The following is a 12377-nucleotide window of genomic DNA, read 5'->3' as shown; positions in this document are numbered from 1 at the left end:
AGAACTCTTAAAACTCAACACTAAGAAGACACACAAAACACCTAAATAAATAAGCAAAATATCTTAACAGACACATCTGCTACTGTGAAGTAAGGGCAAGGGGAAGTGAAAAATAAAAGTCACCCTCCACTCTTTTTAAGCCCTATCGGAAGTTGAGGGGTGTATTTGCGGGCCAGCAGCATCCGTGACACCTGGAAGTCCTGCACAGACCTACTGAATTAGAGCCCTCACTTTCATAAAGTTCTTGGATTATTCATATGAACATTATTGTATGAGATGCACTGGGTAGTTAATGTGATTACTGTTCTGCTGAGCATAGCATTTTTGCGCACACCAGCTACCAGTTTGATTTTCATACCAATACTCACTGCCCATTCAACCTTCAGGCTGCTAGCACAAAATTTGTCTGCAAGCAAAGAGCACCCAAAGAGATTGAGAATATACTTGTCTTGACTGACCATGCAGTGGTGCAGTGAATAGAGCATCCCCCCGCCCCTCCGTGGAGGCTGCAGATGGAATTTCGAAACCCCGAAGTCACCAGCTCAGCATGAGCGTGGACTCACCAGCTTGAGTGCAAGGTTGCCAGCATAAACATGATTCCATGGTCTCTGGCTTGAGCCCAAGGTCACTGGCATGAGCAAGGGGTCACTGGCTCGGCTGAAGCCCCCCCATTTCCCTCCCTCCCACCCCACCCCCTGTCAAGGCACATATCAGAAAACAATCAATGAGCAACTAAGGTGCTGCAACGAAGAATTGGTGCTTCTCATATCTTTCCCTTCCTGTTTGTTCCTGTCTCCTGGTCTCCCTTTCTCTCTTTCTCTGTCTCTCTCTCACGCGTGTACACACACACACACACACACACACACACGCGCGCGCGCGCGCACCTCTTACCTGGATAACCAATGGTGGACAGGTGAGGGGAATAAAATACTCTATCTTCCCACATCTCTGAGAACTTTGCTTGATGTCACATCTTGATGGGTTTCCTCCCCTTTACTTCTCCAATGTTCCTATCAGGTTTTCCTGGGAACTTATTCTAGTGAATCACGTTCACCTGGATCTTCATCACAGTGTCTGCTACTGCAGAACCCAGATAAGATACAAGGCAAGGTAGTGTTTCCCATATTTTTGCTCTATCCCATTATTTTCCAAGTGGTATAATATGTAAAATATACTGGTTCTATATTAGACTCAGAAGCAGTGGAAGTGTTTGTTTTTTTAAAGGTACCAAAAAGGATTTCTATTTCTGATCAAGATGGAGTAAGAAGGACCTTCCAACTTGAAACAACTTTAAAAATATATATATATGGAATAGTGATTTTCAAGACATTTTGCATCAGGTAACAAAGGAGAGTGATCTCTGAGAAACAAAAAAGAAAAAAAGAAGGAAAGAAAAAAAAAAAGAAGAGTAATTCTGTGATTGCCTCACTTTACTTCTTTTGAAGCATTTCTAGGCCGCAGGGCAAGGATGAGCAACTAAGCAGACATTTGATTCCCTGATTGGAGAAGAGACCCTGAGGAGACCAAGGGTACTAGTGTTTGCCAGGAAGAGGCCAGAAAGGAGAGAGCTGCCAGAGAAAAGAAAATGATACCAGATGAAAATACAGATCTACACAAAGAATAAAAAGTACTCAAATTGGTAACTGCTTTGGTAAATAATTACGATTTCTTTTAATGTTTAAAAAGGTGATGACAAAAATATAGCGAATTTTATTCAGTGTAGAGCTGTGTCTATGTTATAAACATTTTCATAATTAATTTAATCTTAATTTTATTTATTCTTTATGTCTGTTTTTTTTCAGAAATGCACATCTACTGAAAATGAGACTCTGTAATACCATCTGATTTTTGTAATTCTGAAAATTTTGAATATTCCCACAAAAGGAATACAGCTTACTTTCTCTTTATTTCCTTACAACAACATATTAACATTATATTTTAAAACAAGATTGTGTCTAAGAAGAAAAATTTATCAAAAGTACCCAAAATAGTTGATTTTTAAATCTTTGATATGATGACTTACCTGACTTTCTTTTAAACTTTTAAGACACGTGAACTTTTTTCCCCAAGAAATTTGCAGCTGGAATAGTTCTCTTCTTAGTATCTATAAATATTTTAAAAGTTCAATTATCATGCTTAAGATTTCTAGAGCTGGATTATGCTTAGCCATTTAAATATTGATTTGCTTAGATGTTCTTAGATAAAACTCTATCATTAAGAGTTGAATTTAATGTTATTTTATAATGGAATTTTAACACTAGGTAATAAATGAGCCTTTATATAGATCAGCACTATTTCTCATTCTTTATCTTACCTAAAAGAATTTGTTACCAGGGGAGCTCTTGTCCCCAATTTCCCCAAAACTTATAGAAAACAATTATGAAAATACTCTGAACCCTTTCCAAGACTGACTGTAAATAAAAATAACTTAGTGTTCAAATAAAATGTTTAATATGTAAAATACCTCAACACCTATTAGATTTATAGGCAATCATTCATTAATTGTATGAGTTAGATATGTCATAGCAGAGAATTGTTGCATTGTACATGGGATATTTTTCTAGTTTTGTGCATATCTTCTATAATTTTGGAAGGTTTTAAATAGAGAAAAAAGTCAAGTTCTAAAATATTCATTTACCTTTCAGAAAGCAGTTTATTTGGTTTTTAAAATTCTATACAATGTTTTATTTATTTTAATTAAATGTATTGGGATAACGTTGGTTAATAACATTATACAAATTTCAAGTGTATAATTCTATAACACACCATCTGGATAGTGCATTGTGTGCTCAACACCCAAAGTCCAATCTATTTCTGTTACCATGTATTTGTTGTATCTTACCTTCTTCTTTTTTTTTTTTTTCTTTTCTTTTTTTTTTTTTCATTTTTCTGAAGCTGGAAACAGGGAGAGACAGTCAGACAGACTCCCGCATGCGCCGGACCAGGATCCACCCGGCACGCCCACCATGGGGCAACGCTCTGCCCACCAGGGGGCGATGCTCTGCCCATCCTGGGGGTCGCCATGTTGCGACCAGAGCCACTCTAGCGCCTGAGGCAGAGGCCACAGAGCCATCCCCAGCGCCTGGGCCATCTTTGCTCCAATGGAGCCTTGGCTGCAGGAGGGGAAGAGAGAGACAGAGAGGAAGGAGAAGGGGAGAGGTGGAGAAGCAAATGGGCGCTTCTCCTGTGTGCCCTGGCGGGGAATCGAACCCAGGTCCTCCACACGCTAGGCCAACGCTCTACCGCTGAGCCAACCGGCCAGGGCCCTTACCTTCTTTATCCCCCCCCACCCCTGCACTTCTGTACCCTTTCTTCTCTTATAACCACCACTCTGTTTTCTGTCTATAAGTTTGTTTGTTTTGTATGTTTCCTTTTCTTTTGTATCCCACATGAGTAAAATCATATGGTTCTTCTCCTTTTCCATCAATTTATATCACTTAGCATTCCATTGTATAAATATACCACATTTTTATCCGCTCATGAGTTGAAGGACACATAAATTGTTTCCATGTCTTACCTATTGTAAACAATGCTACAATGAACATAGGGGTACATATATCTTTACAGATAAATGTTTAAAAAAATTTTTTAAGTAGATACGCAGAAGAGGAATTGCTGGGTCACATGGTATTGCTATTTTTATTTTTGGAACTCCATACTGTTTTCTACAGTGGTTGCACCAATTTACATTCCCATTAGCAGTGAATAAGGGTTCCTTTTTCTCTATAGCCTCTCCATACTTGTTATTTCTTGTTTCATTAATAATAGCCATTCTAATAGGTGTGAAGTGGTATCTCATTGTGGTTTTTATTTGCATTCCCTTATATCTAGTAAAGTGGAACATCTCTTCATATAGTTGTTGATCATGTGTATGTCTTTTTGGGAAAAGTGTCTGTTTGGGTCACCTGCCTTTTTTTTTTTTTTTTTTGAGAGTACATTTATTAAAGCTGGGGACAGTGAAACAAGGGCCTAGGTTAGAAGAAGCAAGGAGAGATAGCCTCTTGCTCCCTAGTTGCAAGTCTAGTGAGGTCCCTAAGAGTTTAGGAAATGCATGCTTATGGGGAAAAAAGAAGGAGAAGGAAAAAGTGTGGGGATGCTCCTAGGAAGGAGAGTGCCCATCTGCCCATTTTTTAGTTGAATCATTTGTTTTGTTGTTGTTGAGCTAGGTGAGTTCTTTATATATTTTGGATAGTAACCCTTTGTCAGATCATTTTTTGCAAATATATTTTTCGATTTGGTGATTGCTTGTTTTGTTTTTTTATTTTTTATTATTATTATTTTGCAATGCAGAAATTGTTTAGTTTGATGTAATTTCATTCATTTATTTTTGCTTTTATTTCCCTTGCTTTTGGGGTCAAGTTCACAAAAATTACTCTGAGACCAAAGTCCATAAGTTTAATTCCTATATTTACTTCTTTGTATTTTATTGTTCTATGTTTTATATTCAAGTCTTTAATCCATTTTGAGTTATTTTTTGTGTAAAGCTTGTTTGTTTTTTGAATACACAAAGAGCATTATAGAACTAATCAATAACAAGAAGAACATAAAAAGAAAAACTTGAAATAGCTTCTAATCATTTTGTAAGATAACTTCTATCTGTAAGAAAAGTAAAGCTCATGAGAAATAACAAGCATGTAGAAATAAAATTTTATCAGAAATATGGAAATGTACGTCTCTGTATTTCTGAGAAGTAAAAAAATACCAATGTAAAGTGACTTTATAGGGTTAAAATAAAAATGTAAGTTCTAATGAGCTCAAGACAGAAAGATAGAAAACAAATTTGTAATTTCTATTATCATATTTTTTTCTTTAAAAATATAATTAAAGTTAATTTAGTAAAGTCAGACTTGAAGTGTAAAAATTTAATATTACACTTAAAAATTACATTTATATGGTGTTACAATTATTGTAATAAAAATATACATCATTTTTTCAAATTTTCCACTATGACCTTTGTTGGTGGGACAGTGGTAGAAATGTTTTCAGATATTTAACATTCCAATCAATAAGCCCTGGCTGACAAAAACTGATAAATAGCAACTTCTAAGATGCAGAGTCAACCCATTAATAAAAATTAATTGGCCTGACCTGTGGTGGCGCAGTGGATAAAGCGTCGACCTGGAAATGCTGAGGTCACTGGTTGGAAACCTTGGGCTTGCCTGGTCAAGGCACATATGGGAGTTGATGCTTCCAGCTCCTCCCCCCTTCTCTCTCTCTGTCACTCCTCTCTCTCTCTCTCTTTCTCTCTCTCTCTCTCTCCCTCTCCTCTCTAAAATGAATAAATAAATAAATAATTAAAAAATTAATAGTGCTATAATAGTTTAGTCATTTTTCTGATTATCTTACATATTTTTATTCACCAAGTTCCTTGGCAACCCCTGTCCTTTTCTGAGACAATAAAAAATAAACATTTTTTTAGTACCTACCACCTAATATAATCAAATATTTTGTTAGGTTCTATGAACATAACATTTTTCCCCTTAAGACAGTCATTTTTGAGGAGAAGAATACAAAAATTATTATGTAATGCATAAATATGAACAAAGTGCAAAGAGCACCAATAATGTATAATTTTAAAATATTTAAAACCATTACTGTTATTCAGATACAGAATGATCATGTTAAAGCAGGTATAAAAGAGAATTTGAGTAGCAGGTAGATGTAGAGTGAGGTGTTGATGCAGATAGATATGCAGAGACATTTAAGAATGTTGAAATGACTGCTTACGTAGGCAAAACTGGGAAAATATAATCTTTGAATATATTTTTTATTACACAGATATCAATTGTATTTCTACTAGAAAAATTTATTTACATTTCATTAGAGAAGAATAATTTGTGTTACTATCAGCTTTCTATTAACCAAGTTATAAAATAGCCTAGTGATTCCATAAGCCCAGACAACCAAGGAAAGCAAGCTCTTAAGAGGACATTAAAATCTGATTTATTAAAAGCCTCCAGAAATAGGAAACATCTACTACATCTTCAAATACTGAGAGATTATGACCTTTCTCAATTACAGGCACATTTGTAGTAGGCAGTTAGACATGAGCAAAGCCAAGAAGGTGGGTCAGGTATAAAAGGTGCTTAACAAAAAAAAAAAAAAAAAAAAAAAAAAAAAAAAAAAGGGAGCCTAACAACAGACATTTGTAAGGTGGGACCTCAATCCCAGGGTGACCTTTCCTCTCCTTGTATATCACTAGTCATGTGGTTAAGACCCCCTGACCTCTCATATTGCTGGCCATGCAGTTGGGACTCTTCCTTGACCTTTCCTCCACCAGCATGTTGCTAGTTGTGTGATAGACCCCTTAGAGGAAGAGCAGGGGTAAGAGAATAGCCTCATAAGACTCCCATACAAGCCCGTGCATGACCATTTCCTTACGTTTTAAGCCCTTGGAACAGTGGTTCTCAAACTTTTTGAAGTCAGGGCACATTTGAAATCCTACAAATTATTGTAGCTGCACTATATACAAATTTCTAAGAAATATGTTATAATAATTAAATCAAATATTAAAGAAAAAATGGAAAGTCCAAGAGTGCTTTTATAGTAAACAAAATAAATACAACAAAATTATATTTATTCTGACATTAAAAAACACTTTTATGTTACATTTTTTGAGTTATGCTTTTTAGAATTTGTAGGAAAGGGGGTTAAAAAATTAAAAAAACAACAAAAAAGTTATGTTATATATATATATATATATAGAGAGAGAGAGAGAGAGACATACATTCTTAGTAAGATTTAGTAAATTCGGCAGGTTCCAGCCCGAATGTGTTATGTTTTTTCATTCTTGTGTTTATGAGAAACATTAGCCTGATGTGTCCTAGTGATTTCTTCAATGTTTGGGCATATATTTGAAAGGCAAACTTTCATTTCCTCATCAATACATTGAAGAATTCCTCCCTTTTTACTCTTAATTGTGTTGAGGGTAGAAAATCCTAATTCACATACATAGAATGTTGAAAATTGTAGTAAAATGGTCAAAGCTTTTTTAGATATTGCCACATATTCTTCTTTTAAAGAAATCCAAAAGACTTCAAGAGACAATTCCTTATGTTTAGTCATCAATCCACGATCAGTGGATATAGCTGCCAGTTCTTCTTCTGTTAATGTTAAACCAAAATCACTTGAAGCTTCCATGAATGGGTTTCTAATCCAATCGTATCGTTCAGTGTTAAATGATGGAAAATGCTATAAATTAAATTCTGCCTGTCAGCCTTCAAGTCCTATTTTATTTACACTTAACTTTTGCTCACTTCCAGAATCAGATTCTTCAATATCATGCTTCTTTTTGAGAAATCTATCCATTTTATTTGGGTGTATTTATCTAAAAATAATATAATGATGTGTTAATAATAAATATAATAATGATGTGTTAACAAAAAGAGCACTATTTCCTAATAAATGGTATAATAGAGTAACTATATTTATTTTTACATCCGGGCACATGCCGCAAACCAGCACAGCTAGTAATTCCAGGTCCTGAGTGGGAATGGTGTGGAATTAAGAAAATACACGGGGCCCTGGCCGGTTGGCTCAGTGGTAGAGCATCGCCCTGGCGTGCAGAAGTCCTGGGTTCGATTCCTGGCCAGGGCACATAGGAGAAGCGCCCATCTGCTTCTCCACCCCTCCCCCTCTCCTTCCTCTCTGTCTCTCTCTTCCCCTCCCGCAGCCGAGGCTCTGTTGGAGCAAAGATGGCCCAGGCGCTGGGGATGGCTCCTTGGCCTATGCCCCAGGCGCTAGAGTGGCTCTGGTCATGACAGAGTGGCGCCCCGGAGGGGCAGAGCATCGCCCCCTGGTGGGCATGCCGGGTGGATCCCGGTGGGGTGCATGTGGGAGTCTGTCTGACTGTCTCTCCCCGTTTCCAGCTTCAGAGAAATACAAAAAAAAAAAAAAAAAAAAGAAAATACACAGAATAAGGGTCGAGAGAGCCCTGTACTTGCTGCTGACAAGAACAAAGCACACCCAAAAACTACATCTTGCTTTTTTTATAGGGCAAAGTGGGCCATTAGCAAATCAATGAGCTCTTTGATCATATTTCCACAGCAACCCAAGAATCTTACCGTGTGCAGAAAACCCCCACCATACATATCATCTTAACTTTACACCAAACAAAGCATAGAAGAAACTTGCCTCCAGTCTTTCCAGGGAACATGGGGAGTAGTGTAAACAATCCAGCACCTCAGTTTAACAGCCTTTTGCAACCTAATTAAGCAAATGAGGTGGGGGGTTGGGCAGACTGTCAGCTTATAGCCAATTCCCCACACCTCAGTCCCCCCAAAATCTAAACTCCAAAAACCCTGTTGGTGTTTTGGTTCCCAAGAGTCACATATTTCTCTGGAATACCATAGGGCACACCTGGAATTTTCTGAGGCACACCAGTGTGCCCTGGCACACACTTTGAGAACCACTGCCTTAGGACAATGAGGTTCTAACCCACATTAAATAATTTTAGGAACAAATTCTTGGGTCCTTTGACCATAGAGACAGAGTTTTGGTCAAACTAGAAATAATATCTAGGCCTCTGTTGTGTTTCAGCTCCAGGCCCAGAAAAGCAGCAAGGCCAGGCAGGGCAATGCCATAGCTGACATCAGAACCAGCTGTGATAACTAATGATCCCACTACCTTAAGGCTGACTAATCAACAGAGACCACAACCCTGAAAAGTCACACCTGGATGAATATTCTATTGAGACCCTCCCCTGGGACTTCCCCTAAAATCCCTGCCCTTAAAAGCTTTTAAGACAGAGACTCAGCAGAGGACCCTCTCCTTCAGAGTGATAGCTCTGCTTTCCTTCTTCTAAGATCCCAGAGTCCTTCTTTTGCCTTTGTAACTTGTTTCCTGAGTCCTTGTAGCCCAGCTGGCTTATGTCTTTCTACGTCTGTGATTTCTTTTTCTTTTTTTTAATATTTTTTTAAATTTTTATTTATTTATTCATTTTAGAGAAGAGAGAGAGAGAAAAGGGGGGAAGAGCAGGAAGCATCAACTCCCATATGTGCCTTAACCAGGCAAGCCTAGGATTTCGAACCAGTGACCTCAGCGTTTCAGGTCGATGCTTGATCCACTGCACCACCAAAGGTCAGGCGGGTACGTCTGTGAATTTCTAAATAAACTTTCTCTTATAATTTGAGTTCTTGGCTCTGAATTCTTCTCTTAGCCAACTCAAGAACTGAGGTTGCTGAACTGAGATCCAATCTCCAGTAACATTCTGGTGCCATTTCACTGCTAACACACTGACACAGAGAAAGCATAGAGCTTTTTTTACAACTTCAGACAAAGGTCAAAAGTAAACACAGGCACACAAATATTCAGACTTACTGATTCAGATTTTAAAGAGTTTTTTTATTATCAGTTGACAAAAAATTCTTAATTGATTTGAGCACACAAAAAGAAAAAAAAAAGACTTATACATCAGATTCCCTGCCATCTCATTCATCAGAGAATAAATTTCCATCATCTGTCTGGCAGAGATTATCAAAAAGACACACCATAAAAATTACTTTCTAATCATTGTGTCACCAATGTATAATAAATTATCATACTGTATGAACCACACACATGCACTCACAAACCTACACACACAATTAGCTAAGAGGGAAAATAGTGAAACAGAGTCAACAATAATTAAATTTCATTGCCCATGGGATTTACTCTGGGATCCAAGAAAATACATACCTGGTACTAAATAATGCACACTTCTCCAACAACCTTACTCTTTCAGGTGAACCCATTGTGTATGTCTGTGTGCCCTTGAAAACTATTCAAATATATATATATATTAAAATGTAAATTCATGACTTTTATCAAGATATAAAATGTTTTATTTGGCTTATTTATTAATGAGATACCCAGTAAGAATCCAAATTACTTATTTATATATATGCATATATATGTATATTACATATTTATAATATATGTTTTATATTAAACAATACATATAATCAACAGTTAAAAATATATGATATATATAATATCAACAATGTTGAAATAACTTCCTTAATAAGTACAAAAATGGTTTAATACCCTGAAAACAATGAAATATAATATTTAAAATAATCTTTTCTTCTAGGCAGAAATAAATTTTATCTCTACTAAAAACAGTTTATTTCTATTTTTTTTAGACAATAAGCATCAGCATTACTATAAGCTTCCTACAATGTACAATACAGTGTTGTAAAATAAGTTAGTCAAAGACACTCAAAGTTGTCATATAATGAGATATCTCCAAAGGGTCAGCTAGAAAATTTCAGTGGTCTATTGAAAGGCACTCAGCCTGACCAGATGATAGTGCAGTGCATAAGGTGTTGACCTAGGATGCTGAGGACCCAGGTACCAAACTCAAGGTCACCAGCTTGAGCGTGAGCTCATCTGGCTTGAGTGTAAGCTCATCAGCTTGAGCATGGGGTTGTGGGCTTGAGCATGGGATCATAGACACGACTTCATGGTCACTAGCTTGAGCCCAAAAGATCATTGGCTTGAACAAGGGGTCACTGACTCAGCTGAAACCCCCTGGTGAAGCAATCAATGAACAACTAAAGTGCCACATGTATGTGAAGCAATCAATGAACAACTAAAGTGCCACTATGAGTTGATGCTTCTTATCTCTCTTCCTTCCTATCTGTCTGTCCCTAGCTGTCCTCTCTCAATCTCTTTCTGTCTGTCTGTCTCTCTCTAAAAAAAATAGTAATAATAAAATAAAATAAAACAAATAAAAAGAAAGTCAACTCAGAAAATCTTTTGTTGACCATTTTTAAAGTGTTTCACAGCTTTTCTTAACAGAGCCCAAAAGAAGAGGCAAAATACAGACGCAGAAAAACTAGGTAACAAAGACAGTGATGGAATACAATAAAACATTAAGAAGGAAAAGATGGCAGAAAGGCAGAGCTGAATAAGACATAGTGTCACAAAAATGTACAAGGTATTCAAGGTATATTGAAAGTTCAGTGAAATTGGAGTGTGATGTTTCAGTCAAGGAAAATAATACTGGAGAGGTAGAGGTGCATTGACATATTTTGAAACAACATTGGTACCACTGTTCTAAAGTAGCAAATAATATTATAATTGTTGGGGTTTTTCCCCCTCAAAGGTGCCTGTACAGTGGAGTTAAGATGTATTGGAATCAAGAGTATGTTATATATGGGTGAAAAAAATAGTGAAGTTCTGAAATGAGGCAGTGTTGGTATGGATGCAGAAGAAAAGTCAACATGAGAGTAATTTCAAAAATAGGATTTGAGAATCTTTAGAATGAAGGGAGTAAGTCATTTTTGCCCTTGGTGAGTTGTCTGTTGTGCCCAAATGAGATTATTTTTTATCTAGGATTATTGTGTTAGCTCATAACAAAAATACAGGTAGGTTTGATTGCATGTGTCAAAACTCGGTATCAATATAAGCACCTGTAACTTGTGTCTGATTTAAATGCATATATGATAAATGGTCATTAGATTATTTCCAAAGTGGCTTAATTATTGCCCAGGGTTTATACACAATGATCATATTCACAAAGCAAAATTTTTCTAAAACTCAGAATATATTTATCCAATCTAAATTTTAGCAGTATCACACTACAAATTAATAAATTCCAAAATTGAATCAATGCATTTTTATTTCATAATAAAAAATTCAAATATGGCTATTTTTCATAAATAGATACCAAAAGTATGAATTCAGTACCATTGTTTTCTTTTTATTTTTTATTCTATCTTCTTTATTTTAGAGATTTGGGCCCTTTCTTTTCCTTATAGAAACTTGGGATGGATATTAGACACTGCACAATTTATGATGGTTACTTTTATAATAATAACTTGATAGTGGAATGCACTCCATCTATTTTTTTAATTTGCTATAAGTATTTAAGCTTATATATCAATCTTTAAAAAAATAATAGGCAACTCTCACAAATAGTGTGCTTTTTTTTCAGCAGGTGGAGAATTGTGTTCTGACACATATGACACTTTTCCACCTCCCTTAGAATATTTTTAACTGAGAATTCATGGGGGAGATTGCAGTAATAAAAACCACAACCAAGGAATAAATTTATTATAGTAGATTTTTTATTATCAAGATATTAAGTCAGGAGAAATGGTTTACGATATTGCTGATTCTTAAAATATAAACAGCTTTCCACTCCCTGATTTTAGCAGTCTGATAAAAAAAAACAAAAACATGAGCATACTGAAAATCTGTCAACAATGAAATCTCAGAAAAAGAACTCAAAAAAGTAATCCATTATACAGTAGCAACAAAAGTAATAAAATACCTAGGAATAAACATAACAAAGACTATAAAGGACCTATATACTGAAAACTATAAAGCATTATTAAAGGAAATTGAAAAAGACTCAATGAAATGGAAATAATTCCTTGTTTGTGCATAGGAAG

The sequence above is a fragment of the Saccopteryx bilineata genome, chromosome 6, assembly GCF_036850765.1.
Source record: "Saccopteryx bilineata isolate mSacBil1 chromosome 6, mSacBil1_pri_phased_curated, whole genome shotgun sequence".
NCBI classification, from domain to species: domain Eukaryota; kingdom Metazoa; phylum Chordata; class Mammalia; order Chiroptera; family Emballonuridae; genus Saccopteryx; species Saccopteryx bilineata.
This window is presented reverse-complemented; position numbering follows the sequence as displayed.